Source organism: Miscanthus floridulus, chromosome 6, assembly GCF_019320115.1.
Source record: "Miscanthus floridulus cultivar M001 chromosome 6, ASM1932011v1, whole genome shotgun sequence".
Taxonomy (NCBI): Eukaryota; Viridiplantae; Streptophyta; class Magnoliopsida; order Poales; family Poaceae; genus Miscanthus; species Miscanthus floridulus.
In genome coordinates, this window is record NC_089585.1 from 9003089 (window position 1) to 9014019 (window position 10931).

The 10931-nt window shown below is 47.6% G+C and overlaps 1 pseudogene; it reads left to right on the forward strand.

Moving 5' to 3' along the window:
• LOC136460181 (uncharacterized) overlaps positions 1 to 1722 on the forward strand; it is a 54615-nt pseudogene extending 52893 nt beyond the window's left edge.
• Positions 1723 to 10931: the final 9209 nt, after the last annotated feature.

Genomic DNA, 10931 nt, shown 5'->3' on the forward strand with positions numbered 1-10931 from the left:
AAAAAAAATCTTATGGTTTCACAGCATATTATAGATTATGAAAGTATTTCTCATGTAGTGAATCTAAAAACATAAATCTTATATCATGAACTTATATATATTTTTTAAAATCGATGGTCAAAAATACAAATATTTGACTTAGGACAAAGCTAATTTGACATGTAAATAAAAACAGAGGGAGTATGATGAATCTCTAGCTTCTCAAACGATACTGATATGTCAATATTATCTATGCTGTACAGTTTTCTATGGTCTATGTGAAACTCTTTTCAAGCTTGATCAGGGACTTGTTTGCTCCTCATCATGCAATATTGAAACGATGAAAATTGGAATTCTTCAGTGTCACTATCTTCTTCAACCATCTGAGAAAGGACCAATGCTTCAGAGGGTATAGGCAACACTCCCCCTGTTCTATTTTGATCTGTGATGTAGTGAAAGGCATATTTCACCACTTGTAGTAGTAGCCTAAAACCATATTGGATTGGATTCCTAACGCTGAATAACTATCTTTGTCATAACGCTTCTACTTTAGATGCTTATAAGTTGGCAGAATAGAAAGTATTTTGTGGTCTGTTATCGGCTTGTGCTAATGATTGGAACACATCATGCTGCAGAGGCTTGCTGGATCTGAAGAGATATTGCCTGTCCCAGACGTGACTCGAGATTGCAGCTCTAAGATTACCATAGAAATCATGAATTCAGTCAAAACCTCTTTGTCTAAGGTATGTTGCTGGATCACCATTTTTATTTTCTATGTTGTGACTCACCATCATCGAATGATTTTTATTCCATGTCCTCTATATGGATAGTAGCTTCCTCGCTTCACGCCTCTATAAACTTGTTCCGCATACTATTTGCAGCTTCCTTGCCCCCACATTAACTAATATCTGGCCACTGATTCCTTCAGATTATGCTCAAGGATTACAACCTTCTACATCATGAAAGAGGCTTTCATTCAGAACTGAATTACCTGGTGAAGGACAGCCTGCAATTTGGGTACCTCCTCATCTGTTGCTGGTTATGCAACATTTTTTGTTCCTTCAGATACATGGTTTCAGTTATTTGCTTGTTTTCTGTTACTGGCTATCATGATCGATCCTGGAAACAATCGCCAAATAAGATGTCCCATGATTGGATCGACTTTATTTTGCAGATCAATTGCTCCATCCTGTGCCCCGAAGGACCCTCACAACGTTGGTTCATTCAGCTGACCTTAGGTACCAACATGTCAGGACCTGGAAGAAAGCATGTTCCTGAACCAACCTGAGGACGCGGCTGGAGGCCTCAACGACCATCTACACTCGTTCAGCGAGCCTCAGACATCAACATTCATAACTCCAAGCAAGAACAAGCTATCGATCCAGTCCAAGAAGGGGAAGGTCTCTCCCAGCATCGGTGAGGAGTGGGAGAAGCTCATCATCATCGACGACCTTGACGACGACTTTGCCAGCCCTGCCCATCCTAGGCCTGCTGTTGACAAATCTCCCCGCCCCAAGCCACCGTCTCCCGTGAAGCCACTGGATGAGAAGACTTCAAGGATTATGGAGAGGCTGGAGCCCCCCAGGGCGAAGAAGCAGAGAGCGAACATCAGCAAGGCCAGCACTAGGCGCGGCACTGGCACCTGCCAGTAAACAGATCAAGAAGCCATTGCTGCTTGGTGAGCCAAGCGCAAGCCAGCCGCTGTGACCTTCCTTCAGGCTTAGGAGAAAGCTCCCTACCTGACCTGACCTCGGCGCATGCTCATGCTTAGCTACAGCTATAATTGTGCAGACCAAGAACACACTTTCGCACCTAGGATCGTGAATACGTAGAAAGCTCCCTACCTGATTCAACGCGTTCGGCTGGTCTAGTACCGGCTTGTTTCCGCTTGTTTTACCTTATTCTATCTCATAGAACACTATTGAATCCTAAAATCTACCGTGCATGGCACCAGCCGAACACACGTGCAGCCCCTGAAGTGAGTGTCTATACTGGTATATTTTTGCTGTGAAATGTAAATATGCAGAAACCAGACTGCTAGTTGTGTATAGATAGGAAGTATTACAAGCTACTGGTATTACTCTGTCAAATACAGATGAGTTGCTTCTTCAGACTTCAGAGCATAGGCCTAAAGCTTCTTTAGGTCACTATAAACAAAACCCATGATATATGTAGCAGATTAGAGGTCATCCTGAGTAGAAATGACTACAACTTACCCCCCATCAGCATTTGGGGAGACTAAAGTACTGATTAAGATAACGATAATGCTCTTTTGAGGATGTCCGGATAGACGGACGTGAGCCACTAGCTACGGCGCCGTCTGCTTGCTCTCGTTCGCAGTCTCTTTAAAAAACAGGGTTAATTAGATCTGTGCCATTATAATTTTACCGTTTCTGAAACATACCATTAGTATTCAAGAAACTATACCACTGCCATTATAACATTATAGATGTTTGAGATACGCCATTACGTACGCTTGAAGATGACTTGGGCCCACTGACAAACATATGAAGGGCACTGTATATCCATATGGACAAGATTGCCCCTTCCTCTTCTCTCTCACAATCACTGACACATGGGGCCCACTCGTCAGCCTTGCACACCTTCTCTCTGTGTTGTCTTCTTCGTCTCCGGTCACCTGCTGGCAGCGGGGGCGCGACTCCGCCGCCCACACGCTCGCCTGGCTGCAGTGCAGCAGCAGCGTGGTGGCCCACCTGCGCCCTCGCCCATGGCGACCCACCCGCACGCAAGCTCAGCGGTGGCGTAGCCGCTCGCCCGCGCATGCACTCGCCGGCAATTGCGCGACTGCCTCCTCGTCCAGCGGAGTCACAGCAGCGCACACGGACTCGCCCGACGAGGCAGCCCCCCGCGCTCTCTCCCGACGACAGCGCGGTGGGCTGCCCGTGAGCGCTTACCGGCCATGGTGCGGCCGCCTGCTCATCGGTGGCGGCGCAGTAGAGTGCACGCACTCGCCCGGTGGCGGCTCGGCTGGACTGACGCGGCAGCTCGCCGCATGCTCTCCCGACGGTGGCGTGGCAAAGCCGGTCGCCTACTCGTCGGGTGGCACGACAGGGGCACGACATCTCTTGGCGACCATGGACAGGGGCAGCCAAATCCACAGCACGACGATGCCGGCTCGAACGGGAGTGCGCGAGGGAGAGGAAAGGGCCGTGGAGCTGCCGGTGGTGGCTGGGGCTACGCGACAGGCTGGTGGTGGGGAAACGAGCGATGGCCGCGAAGCTCTGCTGCATGGCCATGGCGGTCGTGACTGCGCTCGCGGACAGAGGGCGAGGGAGGCGATGGGGAGCGGCGAGGGCGAGCAAGAGGGAGAGCACAAGTGAGTGAGGGCGCTGGAGCTAGGGCACAGAATAGCAGCCAAGGCCGAGCTCCTCGACAGCTGCATTGGACATCGGTAGCTCAGGGGAGAGGAAGGGGATGACACATTGGGCCCACCTATAAGTGAGATAGAGTGGAGGGGTATTTTGGTCTATACAAAAATACAAAACTGTCCATACACCTGCACATGGGCCCGAAGACGCGGCATATGTATATAATGGCATGTTTCAGCTTTCGCAAGAATTATAATGGCACTGGCATAGTTTCATAAATAGTAATGGTGTGTTTCAAAAACAGTAGAGTTGTAATGGCACATATCCAATTAACCTTTAAAAATCTCTCTACCAGCGGTGCTCGCCTAGCAGGGTGCTCGCCAGTCAGGGGTGCTCGCCTAGGAGGGGGTGCTCATCGAGCAAGCCGCCAAGCTCGCCAGTGTGTTCGTGGCCTCGCGTAGGTGCTCACCCTAGGCCGTCATGCTCGTGGGCTCGCGAAGGTGCTCACCTAGGCCACCAGTGCTCACCCAGGGTGCTCGCGCCTTGCCAGGTGCTCGCCCAGGCCGCTCTACTCGCCCAGGTGAAAGGTCCTTAGTGTGGTTTTAGTAATTGAGTGACAACCTAGGTGGACTAATAGTGTTTATGTGAGATACATAGGTGATTAGTCCGCAGGTACATGTGTGTCAGGAACATTGCCATGAAGGTGGAAATGGCTTGGAGATGTTGCAAAGCTCACACATGTGATGGTGAAGGAGATCATTGCAAATGAGACATGACATTGAGTCATGTGATCAAGGTGGAGAAGATCAAGACATAACTTGGCTTGATGGACCGGTTGCAAGTGTGAAGGGCAAGTCAGAGGCTTTGGAGCGATGGACCTGCGTGGCGGTGAAGCTTAAGCAAGACTTGGCGTCGATGGACGAAGGCAACAGTGAAAAGCAAGTGAAGTCAAGATCGATGAACCAATATGATCATGTGATGATATAAAGTGGATCATATCATTGTTGATTGTGTTGGTGCATGTGTTGCATCGACGTTGGAGGAGATGGAATGGAATGCGCAAGGCAAATGTATAACCTAGGGCATTTCATTTCACCGGTCATAGGTGTGTAGAGAAGTTGATGACCGGGTTTAGGATAGATGGTCGTACTATCAAGAGGGGCAAACTTGTTTGTATATCGGTCATCTAGTGCCACTCGAGTGATCTAACTTTGCATCGTCGCTAGGATTGAGTGTCGTGACAAGTTGAGTAGCTAATCCTTTGGAAAATGATTGTAAAAATGCTAACACACTTACACATTGTGGTGTACACTTAGTGGTGTTGGCACATTTACAAATGAGATAAGTTGGAGCTGATGTGGATCAACTCGGTGATAGGAATGAAGGCGAGAAAGGATCGAAACTCCACCGGCGGAGTGTCCGACAGTCTGACGGTGCCACCGGTGCCCTATACAAAAAAGACAGTGTCTCACAAAGTGGACCGGATGCTGGTCATGTGGTGACCGGACGCTGGGGTCCTGCGTCCTGGTCAGTGATAGCAGAGAGCGCGTAGGCTCGGTATTCGACCGGACGCTGGCACTGAAAGTGACCGGACGTTGGCTAGGGTGCATTCGGTCGAGCTGACGTACGGTGACGTAGGCGACGCAGAGAAGTTAGAGAAGGACCAGGACAGCTGATGTTGCGTCCGATCGTGACCAACCAGAAGCGTCCGGTCGCTGAGTGGAACCTTACTGGAAACGACCGAACGCTGGTGTTGGTGCGTCCGATCACTTTGAGCAGCTGCATCTGGTCATCACTTGACCATTGAGATCAAGTGACTGAGGTTGAATGGAGGCAACACATGGTGCGCATACGTTGACCGAACGCTGAGGTCCTGCGTCCGGTCGATATGACCGACGCGTTCGGTCGACCCGAAAAACGCCTAGTGAAGAGGTAACGACAATTTTTGCCCATGGAGCTATAAATAGAAGGTGGTCTCGGCCATGGCTTGAGCTGAGCACCTCGGGGGACTTTTGTGTCCATGCTTGAGAGTGCTTGGGAGCCCTCCATCTCACATATGTTTGATAGTGATCATCTAATTGTGTGAGAGAGCGATTCTAGTGCGATTGCATCGTGAGGTTGCATCGAGTGGCACTAGATGATCGAGTTGCAAGCCGGTGGTGCTTGTTACTCTTGGAGGTTGCCACCTCCTAGATGGCTTGGTGGTGGTCTCCATCAAAGCCCGCAAGAAGCTTGTGCGGTGCTCTGGAGAAGAGCTTTGTGAGGGGCATTGTGCTCGCCTCGTAGGAACCACGAAGAGCAACTCTAGTAAAGCGTGTCATTGAGCTACCCTCACTTTGGGGGTAGGTTCTTACGGTGCCCGACGTGTAGGCTTGGCGGGTGATGCCAATTAGCCACCGAATCATCAAGTGAGCAGTCGACACAACGGGGACTAGCGTGTTGGCAAGCATGTGAACCTCGGGAGAAAAATCACCGTGTCAACCTTGTTCTTCCTGTTGGTTTGCATCCTCATTACACAAGCTTGTAATTACTTTCATATACATTGTGCTTGTGTAGTTGCTCTTGTAATTAGTTAGTTTGTATAGCTTACTAGTTACCTTCTTGCTTGTGTAGTATAGAAGTAGCTCCCTTGCGTGGCTAATTTGGTTTGTGTAATCTTGTTAGTCACATTGCTTAGTTTGTGTAGCTAAGTAATTGCGCTCTCTAATTTGGCATTGGTTGCCTTATTATTGAGCATTGCTAGTAAGCTTAGGTAGCTTTGTGCTTTTGCTTACTAGTTTGTGTAGGAGCTTCCCTTGTTGCTTAAAGTACTAGTGGTATAGGTTTATGTGACCTTACTTCTAGAATTGGTTAGGTGAGCTCTAGCTAGCCCGGCACATTTGTTGCTTAATTAGTATCTTTGGAAGGTGCTAGAGAATATAGATAGATGGGTATAGTCTTGGCTAGACAGATAGTTTTAATTTCACATTTGTTTCGGTTAGCCAACGTGATTCATTTTAGAAAGAACTATTCACCCCCCTCTAGTCTACCATCTCGACCTTACACTAGGGTGGCGCAATGCCTCTGTTGGGGCACCAGCGAGCTCCATGCGCCGCCGCTGACCTCCGCGTCAGCAGTCGAGCTCCACAACAACGAGGCCTCCATTCATCCAAGGAATCAGGTGACATTGCGCTGAAAGCTCATGTTGCAACCGTATGTTTAAAGTGTGGTATCTCAAGAAGCCCTACACAAGATACAAATAGTACAAGTTATAAGTGGTATCTACAAGTGGTGTCATTCCAAAAATCAAGTGATGTCCATCAAAAATACAAGATTCAAGCCTCAACCATCTACCCCAAATGCATACCTTTGCATCAATGAGAAGCACACCTTTTATGGAAAATTGATGACAAAGGGGGAGAGATTATACAAAGAAATGAAAGCTTTGAGATTGAGATGGTACAAGGGGGAGAGATAAGATATGAAAGTTTTGGGAGAGGATTGAGACAAAGAAGTAGAGGTTGGACATGGATATGGACAAAAAGGGAGCAACGTTGAAGAAAAAGAGGTGGATCAAAATTCTTGGACAAAAGAAGCACACAAGTAGAGGGAGCAAGCTCATGAACTTTGATTGATTGCATTTGATATGTGCATATTCATGTGCTTGCTTGCATTGCATAAGCTTTCAAATTCAATATGCATGCTTGTGTAGTGTATGCTAGTTGTAAAACTTAAATGATGATTTGATAATTAGCATGCATAGGATGATAGCTAGACACTTGGTATGCTTTACAAGTAATGCTAGTACCTTACTTTTAATAGTTGATCTCACGAGGTATCTAGTGATCTTATTTCCAAGTGATATCTAGCTAACCATGGTGCTAAGGATGAACTTAAAGGTGCAACTTCGATTGGTATCACATTTCAAAGGTTTACTCTATACACCTTAGCATCATTTGGTAGTAATTACTCTCCGATAATTTCAATCTATGCATATATGCGAGCTTCAAACCAAACACTCTAGCACATATGTAGGGGGACCTAATACTACCATTTCGGGTTTGTGGTACTTATCCAAAATTATTTACACATGATAAAATTGCTTGGGCAAGCAACATAAATCCAAAAGAGCTTAATTTACATATCTTTGTAGAGTTGTCATCAATTACCAAAAAGGGAGGAGATTGAAAGGTCCTTGTGTGGTTTTGGTAATTGAGTGACAACCTAGGTGGACTAATTATGTTTATGTGAGATACACAGGTGATTAGTCCACAGGTACATGTGTATGAGCAACATTGCCATGAAAGGTGAAAATGGCTTGGAGATGTTGCAAAGCTCACACATGTGATGATAAAGGAGCTCATTGCAAATGAGACATGACATTGAGTCATGTGATCAAGGTGGAAGAAGATCAAGACATAACTTGGCTTGATGGACCAGGTTGCAAGCGTGAAGGGCAAGTCGGAGGCTTTGGAGCGATGGACCGCGTGGCGGTGAAGCTTAAGCAAGACTTGGCACCGATGGACGAAGGCAACAGTGAAAAGCAAGTGAAGTCAAGATCGATGAACCAATATGATCACGTGATGATATAAAGTGGATCATATCATTGTTGATCTTGTTGGTGCATGTGTTGCATCGACGTTGGAGGAGATGGAATTGAATGCGCAAGGCAAAGGTATAACCTAGGGTATTTCATTTCACCGGTCATAGGTGTGTAAAGAAGTTGATGACCGAGTTTAGGATAGATAGCCGTACTATCAAGAGGGGCAAACTTGTTTGCATATCGGTCATCTAGTGCCACTCGAGTGATCTAACTTTGCATCGTCGCTAGGATTGAGTGGCGTGGCAAGTTGAGTAGCTAATCCTTTGGGAAATAATTAGTGAAAATGCTAACACACTTACATATTATGGTGTACATTTGGTGGTGTTGGCACATTTACAAAGGAGATGAAGTTGGAGTTGATGTGGATCAACTCAGGCGATGGAACAGAGGCGAGAAATGATCGAAACTCCACCAGGTGGAGTGTCCGACAGTCCGATGATGCCACCGACGCCCTATACAGAAAAGACAGGGTCTCACAAAGTGGACCGGACGCTGGTCACGTGGTGACCGGACGCTGGGATCCTGCGTCTGGTCAGTGGCAGCAAAGAGCGCGCAGTCTCGGTATTCGACCGGATGCTGGCGCTGAAAGTGATTGGACGCTGGCTGGGTGCATCTGGTCAAGCTAACGTATGGTGATGTAGGCGACGCAAAGAAGTTGGAGAAGGACTAGATGCTGATGCTGCATCTGATCATGACCAACCAGACGTGTCCGGTCGCGAGTGGAACCTTACTGGAAACGACCGGATACTGGTGTTGGTGCGTCCAATCACTTTGAGCAGCTGCGTCCGGTCATCACTTGACTGTTGAGATGAAGCGACTGAGGTTGAACGGATGCAACACGTGGCGAGCATACGTTGACCGGACGCTGAGGTCCTGCGTCCGGTCGACCCAAAAAATGCCCAGTGAAGGGGTAACTGCTATTTTAGCCCGTGGGGCTATAAATAGAAGGTGGTCTCGGTCATGGCTTGAGCTGAGCACCTTGGGAGACTTTGTGTCCATGCTTGAGAGTGTTTGGGAGCCCTCCATCTCATATATGCTTGATAGTGATCATTCGATTGTGTGAGAGAGCGATTTTAGTGCGATTGCATCGTGTGGCACTAGGTGATCGAGTTGCAAGCCGGTAGTGCTTGTTACTTTTGGAGGTTGACACCTCCTAGACGGCTTGGTGGTGGTCTCCGTCGAAACCCGTAAGAAGCTTTGTGCGGTGCTCTGGAGAAGAGCTTTGTGAGGGGCATTGTGCTCGCCCTACGGGAGTCACGAAGAGCAACTCTAGTAAAGCGTGTTATTGAGGTACCCTCACTTTTGGGGTAGGTTCTTGCGGTGCCCGACATGTAGGCTTGGCGGGTGATGCCAATTAGCCGTCGAACCACCAAGTGAGCGGTTGACACAACGGGGACTAGCGTGTTGGCAAGCACGTGAACCTCAGGAGAAAAATCACCGTGTCAACCTTGTTCTTCCCGTTGGTTTGCATCCTCGTTACACAAGCTTGTAATTACTTTCATATATATTGTGCTTGTATAGTTGCTCTTGTAATTAGTTAGCTTGTGTAGCTTACTAGTTACCTTCTTGCTTGTGTAGCATAGAAGTAGCTCCCTTGCGTGACTAATTTGGTTTGTGTAACCTTGTTAGTCACACTGCTTAGTTTGTGTAGCTAAGTAATTGCGCTCTCTAATTTGGCATTGGTTGCCTTGTTATTGAGCATTGCTAGTAAGCTTAGGTAGCTTTGTGCTTTTGCTTACTAGTTTATGTAGGAGCTCCCTTGTTGCTTAAAGTACTAGTGGTATAGGTTTGTGTGACCTTGCTTTTAGAATTAGTTAGGTGAGCTCTAGCTAGCCCGGCACCTTTGTTGCTTAATTAGTATTTTTGGAAGGTGCTAGAGAACATAGATAGAGGGGTGGTCTTGGCTAGACTGATAGTTTTAATTTCGCACTTGTTTCGGTTAGCCAACGTGATTCATTTTAGAAAGAACTATTCACCCTCCCTCTAGTCTGCCATCTTGACCTTACACCAGGGTGGCGCAATGCCTCTGTTGGGGCACTGGCGAGCTCCATGCGCCGACGCTGACCTCCGCAGTCGACGTCGAGCTCCACAACAACGAGGCCTCCATTCATCTAAGGAACCAGGTGACATTGCACTGAAAGCTCATGTTGCAACCGTATGTTTAAAGTGTGATAGATGTTTCATAGGTGTGTTGCAAGTGTTCCACAACGATGTTGCAAAAGTAGATCAGGATGTTGCATATGTTGCAATGATTATACACGCATGTTGCAAGCTGTGTTCCAAATGTTTCATCTATTTGTTCAGAAACATATTGCAAGTGTGTTTATTTTGGGTGTTGATATCTGGATGTTGCATATGTTTTACAATGACTTTTCAAGTGTTTTTTCAGATGTTTTGGCAAATGTTTCAAACGCATATTTTAAGTGTTTCATTTGTCTTCAGACGTATGTTATAAATGTTTCATCTGGATATTTCAAAAGTAGATCGGGGTGTTACACATGTTGCAATGGCGCCGATGCTAGCGGACAGTGGCCTGCCGCAGGGCTTCGACTCCTACCCCGTGCCTTCCTCGCGCCTCGCCCTCTCCTCTCCTCTCCCTCCCTTCCCTTCCCTTCCCTCCATCTCGCCACGGTTCGGTGGGGAACGCCACCCGATGAGGTGACGAGCGCAGCGAACGCCTACGGAGGTGGTGGCCCGGGTGTGCCGACGGCTAGGTGATGCCCGCGTGGTGACCCCGGGTCCGCGTCGTTTGCTTGCTATGCGTCGGAGCAGAGCAGCTGTGGGCGTCCGTCCGGACGCTAGTCATGCCGTTAAGATAATGGTGGCTCTTGGGTCATTATACACTCATAAAGCATGTGCTGATGTGATGTGCTCGGTGAGAGAGAGAGAGAGAGAGTAGACAAGGGAGATGAAAAATGGAGGTGTTGTGTGCTGACGCGAAAAGGTGACACAAAGTTAAAGCTAGTGCCATATAGGATAGAAACCTGCTTTAAGGTCTTATTTGGCTGCACTCTGATCAATTTCAAGTCCACACGCATTGA